The following is an 18,607-nucleotide window of genomic DNA, read 5'->3' on the forward strand; positions in this document are numbered from 1 at the left end:
CGAGTCAGACGGCCGAGGCTCCGGTCCATGACAAGGAGTTCGGTTCTTTGAGAGGAGCGCGCAGGACTTGGGTCCCTCAAAACATTGAGCGCGAGCGAAACACCCAGTGGGCCGGCTGGCGGCAATCCGGCGAAGCCGGTTGGCGAGCAGCCGGTCGTGCGGCTGTTCATTTGATGAATGGCGGACCGGGTTGATCGACCCGGCGACCTTTGGCTTAGTGTATGAAGCGTAAAGGATCTTTGGCCCGTTGTGCTTGCCAGCCGACAGCCAAAGCTGGATCTGTGGCTTTAGGGCGAAGTGGGGGACCGCGGCATCATAACTTTATCAGGAATCACCAAGTAAGGCGGCGGGGTAGCGACCGAGCCGGCCAGCCCCCAAGCCCCCGGGTCGAGCGAGTCGGACCGGTGGCCAGGTTCAGTGGTATAGTGATGCAAGAAAATAGGGACAAATAAATTGGTCGACAAAAGGCAGCCCCCCGAGTCTCGTTCGGGGACCCCATAGTTTCATGCGTTTACAAAAGGCGATGATACATACGCTCGTGCGGCTAACTGTAAAACGGGCGGAGGAGTTCCGCGTTCCATGGCTGGGTCATTTCTTCACCGGCGGTGTCCTTCTTGCGCTTCCTCGACTTGCGTGTGTCAATGAGGTAGTAGGCGTTGCGGTCGCGCAAGGCCCTGCTCACGATGAATGGGCCCTCACATGGAGGGGACAGCTTGTGCTGGCCTGCCTGCTCTTGGACGAGTCGGAGGACGAGGTCGCCCTCGCGGAACGCGAGGGGCTTGATCTTCTTGCTGTGGTAGTGCCTCAGGCCTTGCTGGTAGATGGCCGAGCGACTGAGCGCCAGGAGGCGTGCTTCTTCGAGCAGGTCGACGCCATCTTCGCGGGCTTCTCTGGCTTCGGCTTCAGTGTACATCGCGACGCGCGGCGAGTCGAACTCGACGTCGGTCGGGATGACGGATTCGGCTCCGTAGACGAGGAAGAACGGGGTGAACCCGGTCGACCGATTCGGCGTGGTGCGTAGACTCTAGAGAACGGCTGGCAACTCGTCAAGCCAGCTGCCGGGTGAGCGGATGAGCGGCTCGACGAGTCACGGCTTGACGCCGGACAGGATGAGTCCATTGGCCCGCTCGACCTGCCCGTTGGACTGCGGATGCGCAATGGAGGCCAGGTCGAGGCGGATGCCAGAGACGGAGCAGTATTGCTCGGGCGCGCCCTTGGCGAAGTTGGTGCCGTTGTCGGTGATGATGCTGTTCGGCATGTCGTAGCGCGCCGCTATGTCCTTGATGAACTGGACGGCTGTTGGCCCGTCTAGTTTCTTGATTGGTCTTGCCTCGATCCACTTGGTGTATTTGTCTACTGCCACCAGCAAGTGCGTCATGCCGCCTCGGGCGGTTTTGAAGGGTCCCACCATGTCGAGTCCCAAGACCGCGAAGGGCCAGGCGATCGGTATGGTGCGGAGGGCTGATGCTGGCTGGTGGCTGCGTTTGCTGAAGTGCTGGCATCCCTCACACTTGAGGACGAGCGACTCGGCGTCTTGGAGGGCAGTGGGCCAGTAGAAGCCGTGGCGGAACGCCTTGGCCACCAGGGATCGTGATGCGGCGTGGTGCCCACACTCGCCCTGATGTATGTCGAGGAGGATGTCGATGCCCCGCTCCTGCTCGACGCTGCGCTGGAACACGCCGGTGGAGCTGCGCTTGACGAGCTCGTTGTTGATGATGTTGTAGGTGGACGCCAGGCGCTGCACTTGCCGAGCTTCAGTCTCGTCCATGGGGAGAACCCCGTTCTCCAAAAGTTCTGATATTGAGAGGGCCCAAGATGGAGCCGTTACCACGGCGAAGACGGCCACCAGGGTGGGTTCCGAGTCGGCAGCCCCCGAGCTGGGTTGAGCAGCCCCCAGGTCGGGGATGGCGACGGCCGGGTCCGGGACGATGGTGGCCGGGTCGAGCTGAGCAGCCCTCGGGCCGGGTTCAGCAGTCCCGGTCCGGGTTGAGGTGCGGCCGGGTCGTCTGGAACGTGGATGGACTCGGAGTCCGGCGATGGCTTGACGGACGGCTTGCGTAGGTGCTCGAGGGAGACGTTGGACGGGATGGCTTGTCGTGACGAGGCGATCTTGGCGAGCGTGTCGGCTGCTTCGTTCTCCGCGCGCGGGACGTGGAGGAACTCGTAGCCCTCGAAGGATCCGGACAGCTTCTGGACGAGGAAGCGGTAGGTTGCCATGTTGGAGTCACGGGCGTCCCATTTGCCGGAGCATTGCTGCACCACCAGGTCCGAGTCGTCGTAGCACAGGATGCGCCGGATGTCGAGTTCCTTGGCCAGCCGAAGGCCGTGCACAAGGGCTTCGTACTCGACGACGTTGTTGGAGGCGGCGAAGTGGATCTGGAGCGCGTAGCGGAGCCGGTCGCCCTTCGGGGACGACAGTACGACGCCGGCCCCAAACCGAGTCGCATCTTGGACCCGTTGAAGTGCATGCGCCAATGCGTCGAGTCGGGAGGCGGCGGCAAGTACTGGGTTTCGCTCCAGTCGACGAGGAAGTCGGCCAGGGCTTGAGACTTGATCGCGGTGCGGGGCTCGTAGAAGATGGTGTGGCCGGCTAGCTGGATCGCCCATTTGGCAACCCGGCCAGAGGCATCCCGGCACCCGATGATTTCTCCGATAGGCGTCGTGCTGACCACGGTGACGACGTGCTCTTGCAAATACTGCTTCAGCTTCTTGGCGGTGAAGTAGACGCCGTAACACATCTTCTGGTAGTGCGGGTAGTTCTGCTTGGAGATGGAGAGCACCTCACTCAGGTAGTAGACTGGGCGCTGGACGGCTTGGATCTTGCCCTTCTCTGGTCGCTCGACCACCAACACCGTGCTGACCGCCCGCGAGGTCACGGCTATGTAGAGCAACAGCGGCTCCTTGTCGGTCGGCGCGGCCAGGACCGGCGTGGTGGAGAGCATGCGCTTGAGGTCTTGGAAGGCCTCGTCTGCCTTGTCGTTCCATTCGAACGGGCTCGTCTTCTTCATTAGCTGGTATAGGGGTAGCGCCCTCTCGCCCAGCCAGCTTAGAAACCGGCTGACCGAGGCCAAGCATCCGGTGAACTTCTGGACATCGCGCAGCCGAGCCGGCTTGCGCATGCGCTTGATGGCCTTGATCTTCTCCGGGTTCGCCTCAATGCCGCGTTCCGAGACGAGGAAGCCGAGTAGCTTTCCGGCCGGGACGCCGAAGACGCATTTTTCCGGGTTAAGCTTGACCTTGTATTCGCGGAGGTTGGCGAAGGTTTCCTTCAAATCGTCAAGGAGCGTGAGGTGCTGCTTTGTCTTCACCACGATGCCGTCCACGTATACGTGGATATTGCGGCCGAGTTGCGGCAGCAGACATTTCTGCATGCAGCGCTGGAAGGTGGTGCCGGTGTTCTTCAAGCCGAACGACATGGTGATGTAGCAATATGCCCCAAAGGGCGTGATGAAGGACGTCTTCAGGGCATCGGCCGGGTCCAGCTTGATTTGGTGGTAGCCGGAGTAAGCATCCAGGAAGGACAGGAGCTCACACCCGGCGGTCGAGTCGATGACTTGGTCGATCCGCGGGAGGGCGAAGGATCCTTGGGACAGGCCTTATTGAGGCTGGTGTAGTCGATACACATGCGCCAGGTCTTGTTCTTCTTCAGGACGAGGACTGGGTTGGCTAGCCACTCGGGGTGAAATACTTCCATTATGAAGCCGGCCGCCAAAAGCTTGGCGACCTCTTCACCAATGGCTCTTCTCTTCTCTTCAAAAAATCGTCGTAGGGGTTGACGGACAGGCTTGGCGTCCTTGCGGATGTGAAGTTTGTGCTCGGCGTACTTCCTCGGGATACCCGGCATGTCCTTGGGGGTCCATGCAAAGATATCCCGATTCTCACGGAGAAAGTCGACGAGCTCGCCTTCCTATTTGCTGTCAAGGCGGGCGCCTACGACAACGTACTTGCTGCAGCTGGAGTCTTCTGGGTTGAGCTTCACTTTCTTGGTCTCCTTGGAGGGCTTGAAGGTGGCCTCGTCGGCCGGGTCCGGGGTCGGGATTGACGCGGTGGAGGCCTCGCCTGCCAGGGCGACGATCCGGTCGAGCTGGCGCCGCTCCTCGGCAATGACCAGCGACTCGGCCAACTTGGAGCCGTCTCAGGTGCACTCCAGGGACTTGTGGTAATCGCCGGCGACGGTGATGAGGCCCTTGGGACCCGGCATCTCCATCTTCAGATACGCGTAGTGGGGGACCGCCATGAACTTGGCGAGCGCGGGCCGGCCCAGCAACGCGTGATACGCGCTGGACAGGTCCACCACCTCGAACCAGATCGGTTCACGCCAGAAGTGGCCGCTGTCACCGAACAGGACATCTAGCCGAACCCGACCAATGGGGGAGCAGGAGAGGCCGGGTACGATGCCGTGGAAGATCGTTCGGGTTGGCTCCAGGTCCTCAGCCTTGAGGCCGAGTTTGGTCATCGTGTCGCGGTAGAGGATGTTGATGCTGCTGCCGCCGTCGATGAGGACTCAGGAGAACTTGCATGTGCGCCGCGTGACGATGGTGGGGTTGAGGACGAGGGCGTAACCACCCAGGCTTGGCATGACTGTCGGGTGATCCTCCCGGGTCCAGATGATCGGGTGATCCGACCAATGCATGAACTCCGGTTTGGCCGGGACGACGGTGTTCACCTCCTGCGGAAGGAGGCGCTCGCTGCGCTTGTCGTCACCGAGGCTGGTGAAGACGACGTAGGCCGCGCTCTGGTCTGGATAGGCGTCGTCGCGCATTGCGCCGCCAGCCGGAGGCGGCGGTGGAGGCGGAAGCGGTTGTCCCGCGCCTGGAGCCGGAGCCGGAGGAGGCGGGACGTCGCCCCTCATGATGCGCTTGGTGATGGCGCACTGCCGAAGCGTGTGCGTGGAGGGTCTTGCGCCGCTGTGGTGCTTGCAGGGGGCGTCGAGCATCTGCTCGAAGCTCATGGCGGGTTGCCATGCCATCTTGCCGGTTTGCCGGCGCTTCGCCGCCGGGTCCGCCGCGGGCTCGGTGGCCGCGACCAGCCGGTTGTCGTGACGCGGCGCCGGCTGGTCGGCCTTGCGCTTGTTGTTCTGGTGACGCTGTTGCCGGCTGCTTTTGCCGACCGGCTTCGGAAGAGGAACCGGCTTCGCCTTGCCGGCTTCATCCAGCGCCACCTGGATCTTCATGGCGGAGTCGGCGTTGGCGTACTTGTCCGCCGTCACCATGAGCGCGGCCATGGTGGCCGGCTCGGAGCGCAAGAGTTTGTGCTTGAGGAGGGTGTCGTCTCGGCACCCGTTGACGAAGTACTGGATCGCTTGGACTTCATGGACGCCCTCCCAGCTGTTCCGAAGCTCGGTCCAGCATGTGAGGTACTCGCGGCCGGTCTCCGTAGGCCCTTGCACGCACATGGCGAGCTGGCTAGGGCGGCCGGGTCGCTTGTAGGTCCCCGTGAAGTTGTGGACGAAGGCTTCCTCGAAGTCCACCCACGTGTTGATGCTGCCCATTGGTAGGCTGTTCAACCACGTGCGGGCCGACCCTTGGAGCATGACCGGTGCGTAGCGCACGGCGAGATGACGATTGGCACCGGTGATGCCAATGGCCGTGGCGTAGTCGGTGAGCCAGTCTTCTGGCTTCACCGTCTCGTTGTACTTGGGGGTGTCGCGGGGGAGCATGAATCCTTTGGGGAAGGGCTCCTCCCGGATGCGCGGGCCGAAGCACGCCGGCCCGATAGCGCCGCTCTCCTCCACCTCCAGGGAGCGAGCGAGCTGATCAAGGCGGTGGCGAGCGTCGGTGTCATCGATGGCGCGCAGACCGAGTCGACTTGCGGCCAGACCACGGGGGGGCGGGTCGGTTGGAGCCGGACGCCGGCCATGCTGGCCAGGTCCGCGCTGGGTCTCTAGGACGGGCTCGTTGCCCAATCCGCCGGCGGCTGTAGCGGCCGGAACACGCCGAGTCCGGGCTTGGCCGGAGTCCGCCTCGCCGGGTGGTGAGGAAGCAGTGTGCAGAAGCTCGCCGGGCCCGCCAAGGCGGGCGGAGCCGGACCCCGCCGGCTTGGCGAGCTGGTTGAGGCGGTTCTGCTAGGTGTTGGCGGCGTGGAGGAGTTCGCGCATCCGCCCGATCCGCTCTTTCAACTCCTCACCCGCGAGCTGGTCCAGGCCGACTGCGGATGCCTGGGCAGCGCACATGTTCTTCGTTGGGGTCCCGTAGACGGTTGGGACGGTGCCGAGGGCCCGGCCGATCGCTCCTCCCCGGGTACGCACATCGGCGACCCGGCTTGGCTCGGCCGCGGCGGGCGTGAATCCATGGGCGGCGTCGCGCTCCAGCTTAGCGGCGCCCAGGCGACGCTGAGTGGCGGTGAGCGTCTCAGATAGATCCAGCATCTGCTGGCGCCTTTCCTCGAGCTGGGTTCGGACCTCAGCGACGTTGGTGGCATCGACGTCGGTGCCGATGGGGATGCGGAGGCTCTGCATCGCGGCGCGCAACGGATCAGACGGCTCGATCCGATCTGCTGCGGCCCTGGCTTCGGCAGCCTTCCTCGTCTTGCTCGACGAGGAGGAAGCGTCATCGCCGGTGATGAAGACCTCCACATGGACATCCATTGCCCCGGCGGAAACGCCGCCGCCGAGGGAGAGGGGGGAGTCGGAGTAGTTGAGCACCTCGCTCGGGTACTCGTCGGCCGCGAACGCATCGGAGATGCGCAGTGCAGCGAAGGAGGTAACAAGCGCGCCGGCGACGTCGTCCGCCAGAGCGACGGACTCGTCGGCGTAGGAGAAGGGCCCCGTCCGAAGCATGCTCCCGGACAACTCCTCGAGCTGCCCCATAGTGGGCGCCAACTGTCGTGGTGGGCGCATGACAGATGCCAAGGGATGGCTAAAGAGAGGAGGAGGCTCGAGGGCGCTGGTGGGCATGAGCGGGCACGGGACGCCGGACATACCCAGGTTCGGGGCTCTCCGGAGAGATAATACCCCTAGTCCTGTCGAGTGTAGTTGGATGATCGATAGTACAATGTTGCTCCTGGAGCTGTATGAAGGAGGAAGGAAGCTGGCCAAGGCTTGGGCTGCTCCTTCTCTCCGGTGTTGCTGTTTCGTGGCTAGTCCTCCTGCTTCGCCCCCCAAATGATCGTGGGCTCCCGGGGGGTTTATGTCCAACCCCTTGGGGGTACAATGGTAATATTATAAGTCGGTGGGTTCGTGTAGTCGGTGTCCGGGGACCCGGGCTGGGCCCCGCTGAGGGCTTGTGGTTCGCCGGGTTCCCCTAGGTGCGGGCCCCGCCAACCTAGGGGGACTGTGCGCCGTCTTGTCGATCGTCAGGGCGTGGCCGAGTCGAGCCGCGTACAGTGCTCTCCGTCAGGTTGCCGCTTGCTGTCGTCAGCGGTGAGGGTGGGGGCACTGTTGCCACGCCGGCCCTGGTCAGCGGGTAGGTGAGGGGCACTGTTGCCACGTTCCTGCTGACCAGAGGCATGGGCGGGGCACTGTTGCCTCGGTCATCGTTGATTGAAGTCTCCCCGTCATATGGCCTGGATGGGACGGGAGTTGACCCGCGGCTGGATTACGTAGCACGCCATGGGTGGCGCTGGCTTGGTGAGGAGGCCTTGGCCGTGCCGGGTTCGGCTGTCTTGCGCCAGTTGTTGGGGCCGAGTCGACGTGTCTTGCCGGGTCGACTAGTCTGGCCGGCTTGGGGGGCTTCGCCGGGTCGAGCGACCCGGCCAAGCGCGCGCCGGTATTGAGGGGCGGTGCCAGCCCCGTTGTTTCTGAAGAGGATCCGGGTTCCGTTGCCTGCCCGGGGTCCATCCCCCCGACACGCGAGCTTTGCTATTATAGTTGGATCTTATGATGTTTCTCCCCCTCTACTCTCTTGTAATGGATTGAGTTTTCCCTTTGAAGTTATCTTATCGGATTGAGTCTTTGAGGATTTGAGAACACTTGATGTATGTCTTGCATGTGCTTATCTGTGGTGACAATGGGATATCACGTGATTCACTTGATGTATGTTTTGGTGATCAACTTGCGGGTTCCGTGACCTTGGGAATCTATGCATAGGGGTTGGCACACGTTTTCGTCTTGACTCTCCGGTAGAAACTTTGGGGCACTCTTTGAAGTTCTTTCTGTTGGTTGAATAGATGAATCTGAGATTGTGTGATGCATATCGTATAATCATACCCACGGATACTTGAGGTGACATTTGAGTATCTAGGTGACATTAGGGTTTTGGTTGATTTGTGTCTTAAGGTGTTATTCTAGTATGAACTCTATGGTAGATCGAACGGAAATAATAGCTTCGTGTTATTTTACTATGGACTCTTGAATAGATCGATCAGAAAGAATAACTTTGAGGTGGTTTCGTACCCTACCATAATATCTTCGTTTGTTCTCCGCTATTAGCGACTTTGGAGTGACTCTTTGTTGCATGTTGAGGGATAGTTATATGATCCAGTTATGTTATTATTGTTGAGAGAACTTGCACTAGTGAAAGTATGAACCCTAGGCCTTGTTTCCTAGCATTGCAATACCGTTTACGCTCACTTTTATCACTTGCTACCTTGCTGTTTTTATATTTTCAGATTACAAAAACCTATATCTACCATCCATATTGCACTTGTATCACCATCTCTTCGCCGAACTAGTGCATCTATACAATTTACCATTGTATTGGGTGTGTTGGGGACACAAGAGACTCTTTGTTATTTGGTTGCAGGGTTGTTTGAGAGAGACCATCTTCATCCTACGCCTCCTACGGATTGATAAACCTTAGGTCATCCACTTGAGGGAAACTTGCTACTGTCCTACAAACCTCTGCACTTGGAGGCCCAACAACGTCTACAAGAAGAAGGTTGTGTAGTAGACATCAGCGGCTACAACAGGGATCCGAAGACTTGGATCCTTGAGTGGATGTCAGGCAATGTACAGCACGAAGCCAAAGCTCTGGATATTATTGAGCTTACTGCCCTTCCCACTCCAGGTGAACTCTTTGAACCTGGTTGTCAGCTTCACCGCAATGCTTTGGAGAGCATATTCCAGAAGCCTGAGCCGAATATGAGCCAAATGCTAAGTATGATGGAGCCCCTACCTAGAGATGCTGACTATCCTACGGAATTCTTTGTTGAAGACCTTGAGTATCTGCCCCGCACTATCTATCATATCATCAGGCAAACTCTATGGCTTGTCAAAGAACATTCTCCGGCAGCTAAGCTAGAAGGCGCAATGAAGGCATTGGTTTTCTATATCCTCAACGGCATCAGTTTCAATGCTCAAGACTTCTTCATCAGGCAATTGGCTGCATCCGGATCTGATCTATTTGGTCTGAAGTTTTATGCTCCCTGGGTAATGCGCCTCATCAAGCTTCACTCTGCTATCAACTATCAGCCTTCTGCGCGCAATCATCTCATATTCTTGCGAGAGGTTGATCTGTCTGTCGAAGCCATATACCCAGAGCCTGCCAAGGAGCCAATTTATCTTCACAACACCGATCACCAAAGCTTCACTCAACCTATTGAAGGAGTTCTTGCTGCAACTCATGTTTATCCTTTGGCTGGCAACACACGTGCACCTCATCATGCCCATACTGAAGCCACTGAAAGCACCATTGCGCAAAAGCCTCGGAAGCGATCTCGTGTTCTCAATGACCGAGAGCTTCTCCTCGCCCTGCATCAAAAACAGGATAAGCATCATGACTGGCTGAAACGTCACATGCAAAGCCTTTTGGTGGATGTCAATCGCATTTGCAATCTTGCCACCAAGAATGCTTTTGTCACTCATGAAACCTGTCGGCGGTCGTGGAAGAGTCTAACATTGCTGAGCTCTGAAGATGATGTTCATCAAGATGGCTTCACAGAGAGATTCAAGTTTGATTCCACTCCTCCCAGGAATGCTGTCTTGCGTCGGACTCCCTCTCTTGAAGACTATGAGTACTCCTCCTCAGCGGCAACTGTCAATGCCAGAGTCATTGATGACGAAGACGATGCTACTTCACCAACTACAACTTCGCCTCATATCAACACTGCGCCGAGTTCTTCTACACCACCGGACCTCAACGACGACCCTGCTGCTTCACCTACTCCTCATGGGGACGAGTAGACGCTCTATGTCTTCAAACCTTTTTGGTCCTTACTGAAAAAAGGGGGAGAAGCATATGAGTTGATAGTCTTCAAGCGGGTCTTTATAGGTGGTTGCTATACTTTTTGCCAAGTGTTCACAACTCTCTCTTTTGATACTTTTGGTTCTTTGAGTTGTAACACTTAAACTTGATGGTCGTCTGCTACCTTTCTGTCAACTATGTGATGCGATGATAAATTCCGCATGTGCGATGATAAATCCCGCACGAAGTCATTCCGCAGACGTCCATTTTCCATTATGCATGTCATTACCTTCGTTATATCCTTTCATGCATGATGAATTGTCTTCATTAGTTGAAGAGGATCTCCACAAGTAAAACATGCCATGTGCATTTGCATTCAAATGCAAATTACTTATATGCACATCTTCAGGGGGAGCCTTTTGCTACTTGTGAAGACAATATCTTAACCCTCACAATTTCACATACTTTTATCCCCGTTGAAAACTTCAACCAGTTTGTCATCAATCACCAAAAAGGGGGAGATTGTAAGTGCATCTAGTGCCACCCCTAGTTGGTTTTGGAGTATTGACGACAAACCTGGTTGAGGGACTAATGTGTTTGTGAGAATTGCAGGATAACACAGGTAGTAGTCCCTCATTGATTCGGTTTACCTACCGGAGATGACCCCTAAAAATGTGTGAAGACATTGAAGACAATGGTGGTATGTGAAGATATTCACAACGACGATTATGACTCGAGAAGACCTTCACGTGAAGACTATGGAGTGCGAAGACATAGCTGTTTCGTAGTACTTTGCTTCTTTGTTGAGTCATAGGAACCACCGTACTATTAAGTGGGGTCCAAGTGAACAAAGTCAGAGTGACTGAAGTGATGCTCAACCAAATCCTAAGTCTTCGAGCGAAGACAATGAGAGCAAACCTTATCCAAAGCTGGATGAGTCAGCTTTACTTGTAGCCCAAGTTAAGCTGCCGCGTGTGTTTGAAATCTGACCGTTGGAACACGTGTCAGTTCCTTAGTGACCCAGGGTCATTTCCGACAAATCAGGTCGGGTTGCCTAGTGGCTATAAATAGCCCACCCCCTACACCATAAATTGGTGGCTGCTCAGAGTTAGTGCACGGCTTTTGTCGTTTGAGAGCAACCCACCTCGAAGCCTTTGAGAGAAAGATCCTTGCGAGGACAAAGCCCAAAACACCCAGAGCCAAAGAGTGTTAGGCATCACTGAAGTCTTTCTGTCCGCGTGACCTGAAGACTTGTTACACTTGAGGACTGTGAATCCTCCAGCCGGTTAGGCGTCACGTTCTGAGCATCCAAGAGTCATTGTGGATTGCCGGTGAACGAAGTCTGTGAAGGTTTGGAAGTCTACCTTGAAGACTTACCAGAGTGATTGGGCGAGGACTAAGTGTCCTTAGCTCAAGGGGAATAAGGTGAAGACGTGGTCTTATGAGTTGAATCTCAGCCTCCCTAACCAGACGTACAGTTGTCACAGCAACTGGAACTGGTCCAACAAATCATGTGTCTTCATCAAGCAACTGGTTCTATCTCTTCCTTCACTTATTTACAGTTTGTCTTCGTGAAGTCTTTTGCTTGTTTGTCTTATCTGTTTGACTTCACTGTGTGACGACTATTGTTGTTTGACTTCACACTATCTTCCATCTTGATCCATACTACCTAGCTGCTAATAGTCTTCGTGCTTTAGCTTCACTACTTGCTTGACTATGGCTTGTCTAGTGTAGTCTACCTTCCGCTGCATGTCAATAGGTTCATTTCTATCGTTCGTCTTCGAAACTCCCCTGTTTTGAAGACTTTCATAAAAATCGCCTATTCACCCCCCCCCCCTCTAGTCGATAACTAGCACTTTCATCCCCGCTATAGGGTGTTGCAATACGTTCATGATTTGCTTATGGTGAGTGGCGTGAGTGACAGAATACACAGACCGAGTAAGTGGGTTGTTGCGTATGGGAGTAAAGAGGACTTGATACTTAATGCTATGGTTGGGTTTTACCTTAATGATCTTTGGTAGTTGCGGATGCTTGCTAGAGTTCCAATCATACGTGCATGTGATCCAAGTAGAGAAAATATGTTAGCTCATGCCTCTCCCTCATATAAAATTGCAATAATGATCACTGGTCTAGTTATCGATCACCTAGGGACAAATGACTTTCTTTTGTGACAAAAGCTATCTACTTTTATTGTCTTGCAATTTATTCATAGTTTTATTCTTGCAAAGTACTTCTAGTTTTATTCTTGTTCTAGGTAAAGCAAACGTTAAGTGTGCATAGAGTTGTATCAGTGGTCGATAGAACTTAAGGGAATGTTTGTTCTACCTTTAGCTCCTCGTTGGGTTCGACACTCTTATTTATCAAAAAAAAGGCTACAAACGATCCCCTATACTTGTGGGTTATCACCACCTCTGCCGCTACAGCCCACCCTAGCGCCAGCCACCACCATCGATGGATGTGCACGAGCCCCAGCTCCTCGTAGGACCCATCCTCGGGCCAAATGTACACCGGAGCAGCCTTTCCGGTGAGCCTCCGCCCCGACTGGACGTCGCCGGTGTCTAACCGGCAATTAACCATGTCATTAACACTAGTTAACCACCCCACAGTGGCTGACAGCCGGGCCCCACATTGGGTCAAAGCCTGGGTCAACGCGGGATTAATTCCCACATAACAGTGAGCCTATGACATGTGGGACCGCATTGTCAGGTTTGACCCTGGTCAACCCGGTTGACTGTTGACCTGGTGATGATGCAATGCTGATGCAGTAAATCCTTTTCTGGATTTATTTTAATTCAAAACAATTTGGAAATTCCAGAAAATGCTTTAAACTTCAAAAATTCATAGAAAATAATCTATAACTCAGATGAAAATAATTTATATATGAAAAATGATCAGAAAAATATGAAGAATCTGTTTATGGCATTCTCATGCATGTTTGAAAAACTTAAAGCCGCTGTATATGAAAATCTGGATAAATGGCATTTGAATAATCATATATGGAGTTGAATTTGAATCTTTGGCTCAAACCAACTTCATTTAATCTGGTTGCTAGTTGCATTAGCTCAACCAGCAACATATTGCCATGTCATGATCATGCATCATATTGTTGCATTGCATTGATTGTGTTCCTTCTCTTTTTCCTATGTTTGTTCCCTCTTGGTAGACATTTTCCGACGTTGAGATCGTTGTCACTGATGAAGACACAATGCTATCTTCAGAAGTGCCACACAAGCAAAACCCCTTTGAGCATTCCGATACAAGTCCCACCCTCTCGCTCTTGCTCTCTTTTACTACATTAGGACAACAAAGATTCAACTATTACATGTTGCGGTAGTTGAACCCATTCCTCTGCATGACCTGTCTTTGCCACCGTAAATAGTTGAAACCCACTAGCATGAGTAGGAGTTGTTTGAGCCATGGTGTGAGTACTCATTCATGCTTGCCTGTTATGCCTGCTATGCTTAGAGTTGTGTCAGGTCTGATTCATCTGGGATGGATTGGGATGGTGGTGAACATGTTCTATTGTTGAGAGCTAAGTGTGTGAACACAATTTGGTAAAGGTAGCGATGAGAGGCCATGTAGGAGTACATGGTGGGTTGTCTCATTGAAGCCGTCCTCAGGAACTGAGTTCTCTGTTTTTTATCCAAGAACAACCACTACCCCACATTGGGCCCTGAAATATGACCCCGCTTGACTTATTAACCCCCCCCCCCGTACTCTGTCCAGGAGTTGCAAGTAGTTCCTGGTGTCTGTAGTATGCTGGAGGCCATGCGTAGCGCTGACCCGAGGGGTGGGCTATGATGCGGTAGGCAAGTGGTACGGTGTACCAGGGCACCCGTTTGGTGGGCTTGGGAACCCTGCACACATCGTTTGGGGCCGTAGTGGAAACCTCAGCCGGACTTCCTTGTGGATGGAACTCAAATAGGCGATAAACCTGAACTAGAGACTTGTGTGGTTAGTCAGGTCATGGTCTACACCCACGTTGGCTTTCGCTTGAAGTCTGCCGAGCACATATCGTGTGCAGGCGCTAAGTGGTGGAAACATGTGTGAAGAAGTACACCCCTGTAACAGCCTGATTTTTGGCCCTTTCTTTTTTAGCTTTTCTGAGGTTTTTGCCTGAGTTTTCTTTTTCCGTGGCTATGTGGTCTGGAAACTAAAGAAGATGACCTCTTCTTTGCTTCCAGAGTGGCTTGTCAACCTCAAATACTTCCCTAGACCTTTCCATTTCCACCTTGGACCAAATCCCAATATTGGGAATATTCCTTTTCAAGTAATGGAATAACTCAATTTGCCCTAGGTTGTGAAGCAACCTATATTTCCATCACTCCTTAAATTCCCAAATAATTCTCATAAATTGTTTTGGTCATATCTTCCTCAAATATGGAAAAATATTTCATTGGCCATGTTTCCCATCATGCTCAATTAATTCCTTTCCTATTATGTCCTAAATGGCAGTTTCTGAAGCAAGTGTCATTTATCTTCGCCCAATTGACCCCAAACTTGTTGGACACCTTTTCATGTCCAAATATTTGCCGCATGCCAAAATTGAACTTAATTTGCCTAGTGAATATTCCTGAGCAATTTTTCAAAGTTCCTGTCGGAGGGAAGTGATTGTGAAGGAAGTACAAGCTAGGCATATCCAAATGAGTTGAAATTTTGCATGGTCCTCACTATCATCATATCATAGCCCTCCACCAAAGTTGAGCTCATGTCATGCCTCCATGTGAGCTCATCTTCAATTCTTTGATTCTGTCCAAACTTTCAGTTTGTGAAGCAAGTATATTTTATCTTGCTCCATTAAGGCTAAAAAAATTCTAGGCCTTCTATTATCTATATAACCTACCTCCACCCATTTTGGGCATATTTCATCAAGCCATTGTTCCTCTAGAATTTTTGCAAGTTTCTGTCCAAAGGAGATGTTTGTGAAGCAAGTACCATTTTGGCTTGACCAATTGGTATGAGACTTTTTGAGCATCTTCATAGGACCAAAAGACTCTGCCTTGCCCAATTTGAGCTCACGTTGATACTCCATGTGAGTGCATCACCATGCTCAAGTTTCTGGACTATTTTGGTCAGTTGCAAAGCAAGTGTATTAAACCTTGATCCATTTCTTTTCAAACTCCCCAGGACCGTAGTCCTTCCTACCCTAAACCTCCAAGACATCACATTTGGCCCCTAGCTCTTCTCAGCTGATCACACTAACTTGATCAAGTTTGCAACAGAAAACTTCAGAGGTTAAATCCCACTTAAACAGAGCACCTTTTACCAAGCCACCACCTCAGTTGAGACCTCCACTGGAAGGACTAAACCACAGACATGTTTTGGCCGAACCCCGTGCACTGTGTGCACCAGTGCCCGTGGTGACCACCGTTTTGGCGTGCAATGGCCGTGTCCAGAGCGTCATTTTGCCTCGGCCCTGCTCGTGCTCGTCGTCTTCGCGTGCGTGAGCCTGTCCAGCGTGTTCCCCGTGTCGTCGCCGTCCCCTTGGAGCCATCTTCCCCTTGCCGGAGCCACGGTGGCTGCGTGCCCCTCCTCACCCGAAGCCCCCTCCGCCGGAGTCCTTGCTGCTCTCAATCCCACCCTCCTCGAGGTCCGTTCTGCCCTAGGATGGGTGCGGCTCGATGCGCTGATCATCCCGGTAGGTCGGCCGGCGAGAACGGTGGTCAGAGCTGCCCGGAGTCCTCGTCGGGGCCGGCCGGTCTCGCCTCGCCCCGGTGCCGTCGAGAGGAAGAAGAAGGGGGCCAAGTGGAGGAGAGAGTCAACGCGGGCCCCACCTATAAGCCACACAGGAGCCGGCCCCGCCACTGCCACGTGGGTTAAGTGGAGACGGCAAGCGCAGAATATGCTTTCCACTCTAGGAAACGTATTTTTGGCAATACGCTTTCCTTGTTCTGTAAGCGCACTTTCCTGTCTATTCATCCGTGTTTATGCTTTCTCTTCTGTGAAGACGTATTCTCAGAAATACGCTTTCTCTTTTTCAGCTCAGGGGCCTGTTTGTAGAAATCTTTTTACAGATTGGTCCCTGGACTTCGTCAGGCTATAACTTTTTGCTCGTAACTCCGATTAAGGTGAATCCAACGCCCACATCTTCGTCTCGTCGAGCCCATTCTGTTTACATCATTTTCACTGTGGTTTAACATTTCGAAAATGACCATTTTTTCCTTGCACGTAAACAGCCCCCTCCGGGAGAGGACTGTTTCCGGCAAGTCTTTCCGCGATCCTTCTACACTTCTCCCCGGTGCTTTCTTCATCCCCAGGCAAGCCACAATACCCACTTGCATGATAGTCATGTAGTAGCCATGGTTTTTAACTTGAATATTTAATCAATGTTTGCTCGTTTAAAATATGGTTACCGTTGTTCCGGTGATGCTTAGAGTTCCATGTTCACTCTCGTGCTATGTTGTCTTGCACTTGGTTATCATGTATTCCTGCTAGTATTCCTTTCATATGCTTATGCTTGCTAGTAGTACATGTTGATGTCGGTGATGGTCTTTGGTGCATGACTATCATCTGTTCCGAGTGCCGACGTTATGCATGTTCCATTGCATCCAGTTGGTTAAATGCTTGCATGGTAACATTGTTGATATGTTCTTGCATGATATTTATTGTTGATGCTAGTGGTCATGCTATGTTTTTGAGTAATGTATACTTGTGATGTTCATGCTAGTCAGTATGCCATGCTCAATCAGATATATGATTTGTTGTTGTATTGTTAAGAAGTAATGATGCACAACCATGCTTATGTTGATGTCATGCTCATGTATTGTAGTTGCATCATGTTATTTTCATATGACTCGGCTTATTGCATTCAAGTTTAACCGGACTTAATTGAACTTGAACAACTGTTGGCTGAGTCATGGTGCCACCATACCGAGCTGACCAGTGCAACCACATTTGCCTTATGTATGGGGAAGGCCCTAGCAGTCTATTGTCGTGCCTCTTGCCGGTGCCTCCAACGAGGGAAGGTTATGCTCGGGCGCTACCCTGATAAGGTAGGACGGCATAAGCCTTGTGGACCTGTTGTTGTTATGGTATCTTGTCCCCGTTTGGGACTGTTCATTTGCCACGACAGTGGTTGTTTTGCCTTTGGTAGGCTCGGTCACCCAGGACTGAACCCAAAAAGGGGTGTTGGTCGGAGTGGCCGGGAGAGTGTCATGGCAGTAGGTCGGTTTTGTCGAAACGCTGTTGGTCCACCCGAATGGGAGTGCGAGGCCATGGGTTCTGTGGTGTGGGTACAGTGTGCTACCTCTGCAGAGTGTATTAAATCTACCGATAGCCGCGCCCGCGGATAAGGGCCCAGTTCGTAGTTGGTCACACTATGGGTCAACAGTAATAATAATGATGTGCTTAACAACAACCCCGGTTCGATGATGAGATAAGTTGGTTATGTGATCCGTGAATGATCACCGTTTGGCTACGAAGTAACCCGTTGCACCAAGTGTGGTTCCGTTTGTGATCCGTGAGTGATCACCGTGGTATCGAGGATACCGAGTTGTTGGATATTCGTGATGTTGTGCGAGAATCGTGGGTAAAGATCAAGCTCCTTGTGGTCATTTAATGATTACTAGGGTATTGTTTATACCAGGCTTGATTTGATGCTGAGATGATCGTGTGATGTCCGAGGCTGGTAAGTGATGCATGTGATGGTTACGAGGTAACCCAAGCAGAATAAGTGGTGCATGATAGTGTCATCATGTTGCATGCTAGTATCGTCAGATTCATATGTCCATGTCATGCTCATATTGTTCTAGCTGTACCATGTTCATGTGGTTAATGCCATGTTGTTCTGATGATCTCATGATAATCCCTGCTTAACCTGTAATTGACATGCTATTGTTTGTCTTGAATGCTTCTGGTTATTGTGATCTTGCAAGTACATTCAATGTACTAACATGGCGTGTTATGCCAGTTTGCAGGTCATGCCGGATTTGATTGCTTGTTTGCCGTGGATTCCTTGTTTGCGAGCTAGGATAAGCGTTCCAGCCAGAGTCCCTGCGGAGTGGAGTTCACCACCGTCGTCGTTGTTCCGCTACTAGAAGTTATTCCACTGCTTCGAGTTGTTCTGCTGCTTGCATAGAGCAACTGTGGCAGGCGTAGTGTCGCCGTGCCGATGTAATTCCTCGTTATATCGGAACCCCTTGTACCCAATATAGTTTGTAATAAAGAGCTTATTTGTTCTATGCTAAGCAGTGTCGTATTCCGGAAGACTTCTCCTCGATCTCTGGGCTAGAATATGGGGCGTTCGGGTTTCTCTGAGCCAGGGTGCCACAACCCTTGCTGGGTTATAAATGATCTATTCGAATAGCCGCATCCGTGGATATGGACTACTTGGAAAACTTATATGGTTCATAGATAACTGGAAGTGGATACTCTAAAATGCATAAGATAAGTGTGAGTGCTATGGATGGCCTGCTCGTAGGGAGATGGGAGCGGATCCATAGTGGTGTATTGATATGGTGAATATGTGGACTTGTGTGTGTTTTCCCACCTCAAAGAAGCCACCGAGTCAAACTTGGCTTGCTGCAGTCAAACTCCACAACCCCATT

Source organism: Triticum aestivum, chromosome 3D (assembly GCF_018294505.1).
Source record: "Triticum aestivum cultivar Chinese Spring chromosome 3D, IWGSC CS RefSeq v2.1, whole genome shotgun sequence".
In the NCBI taxonomy this organism is placed as follows: domain Eukaryota; kingdom Viridiplantae; phylum Streptophyta; class Magnoliopsida; order Poales; family Poaceae; genus Triticum; species Triticum aestivum.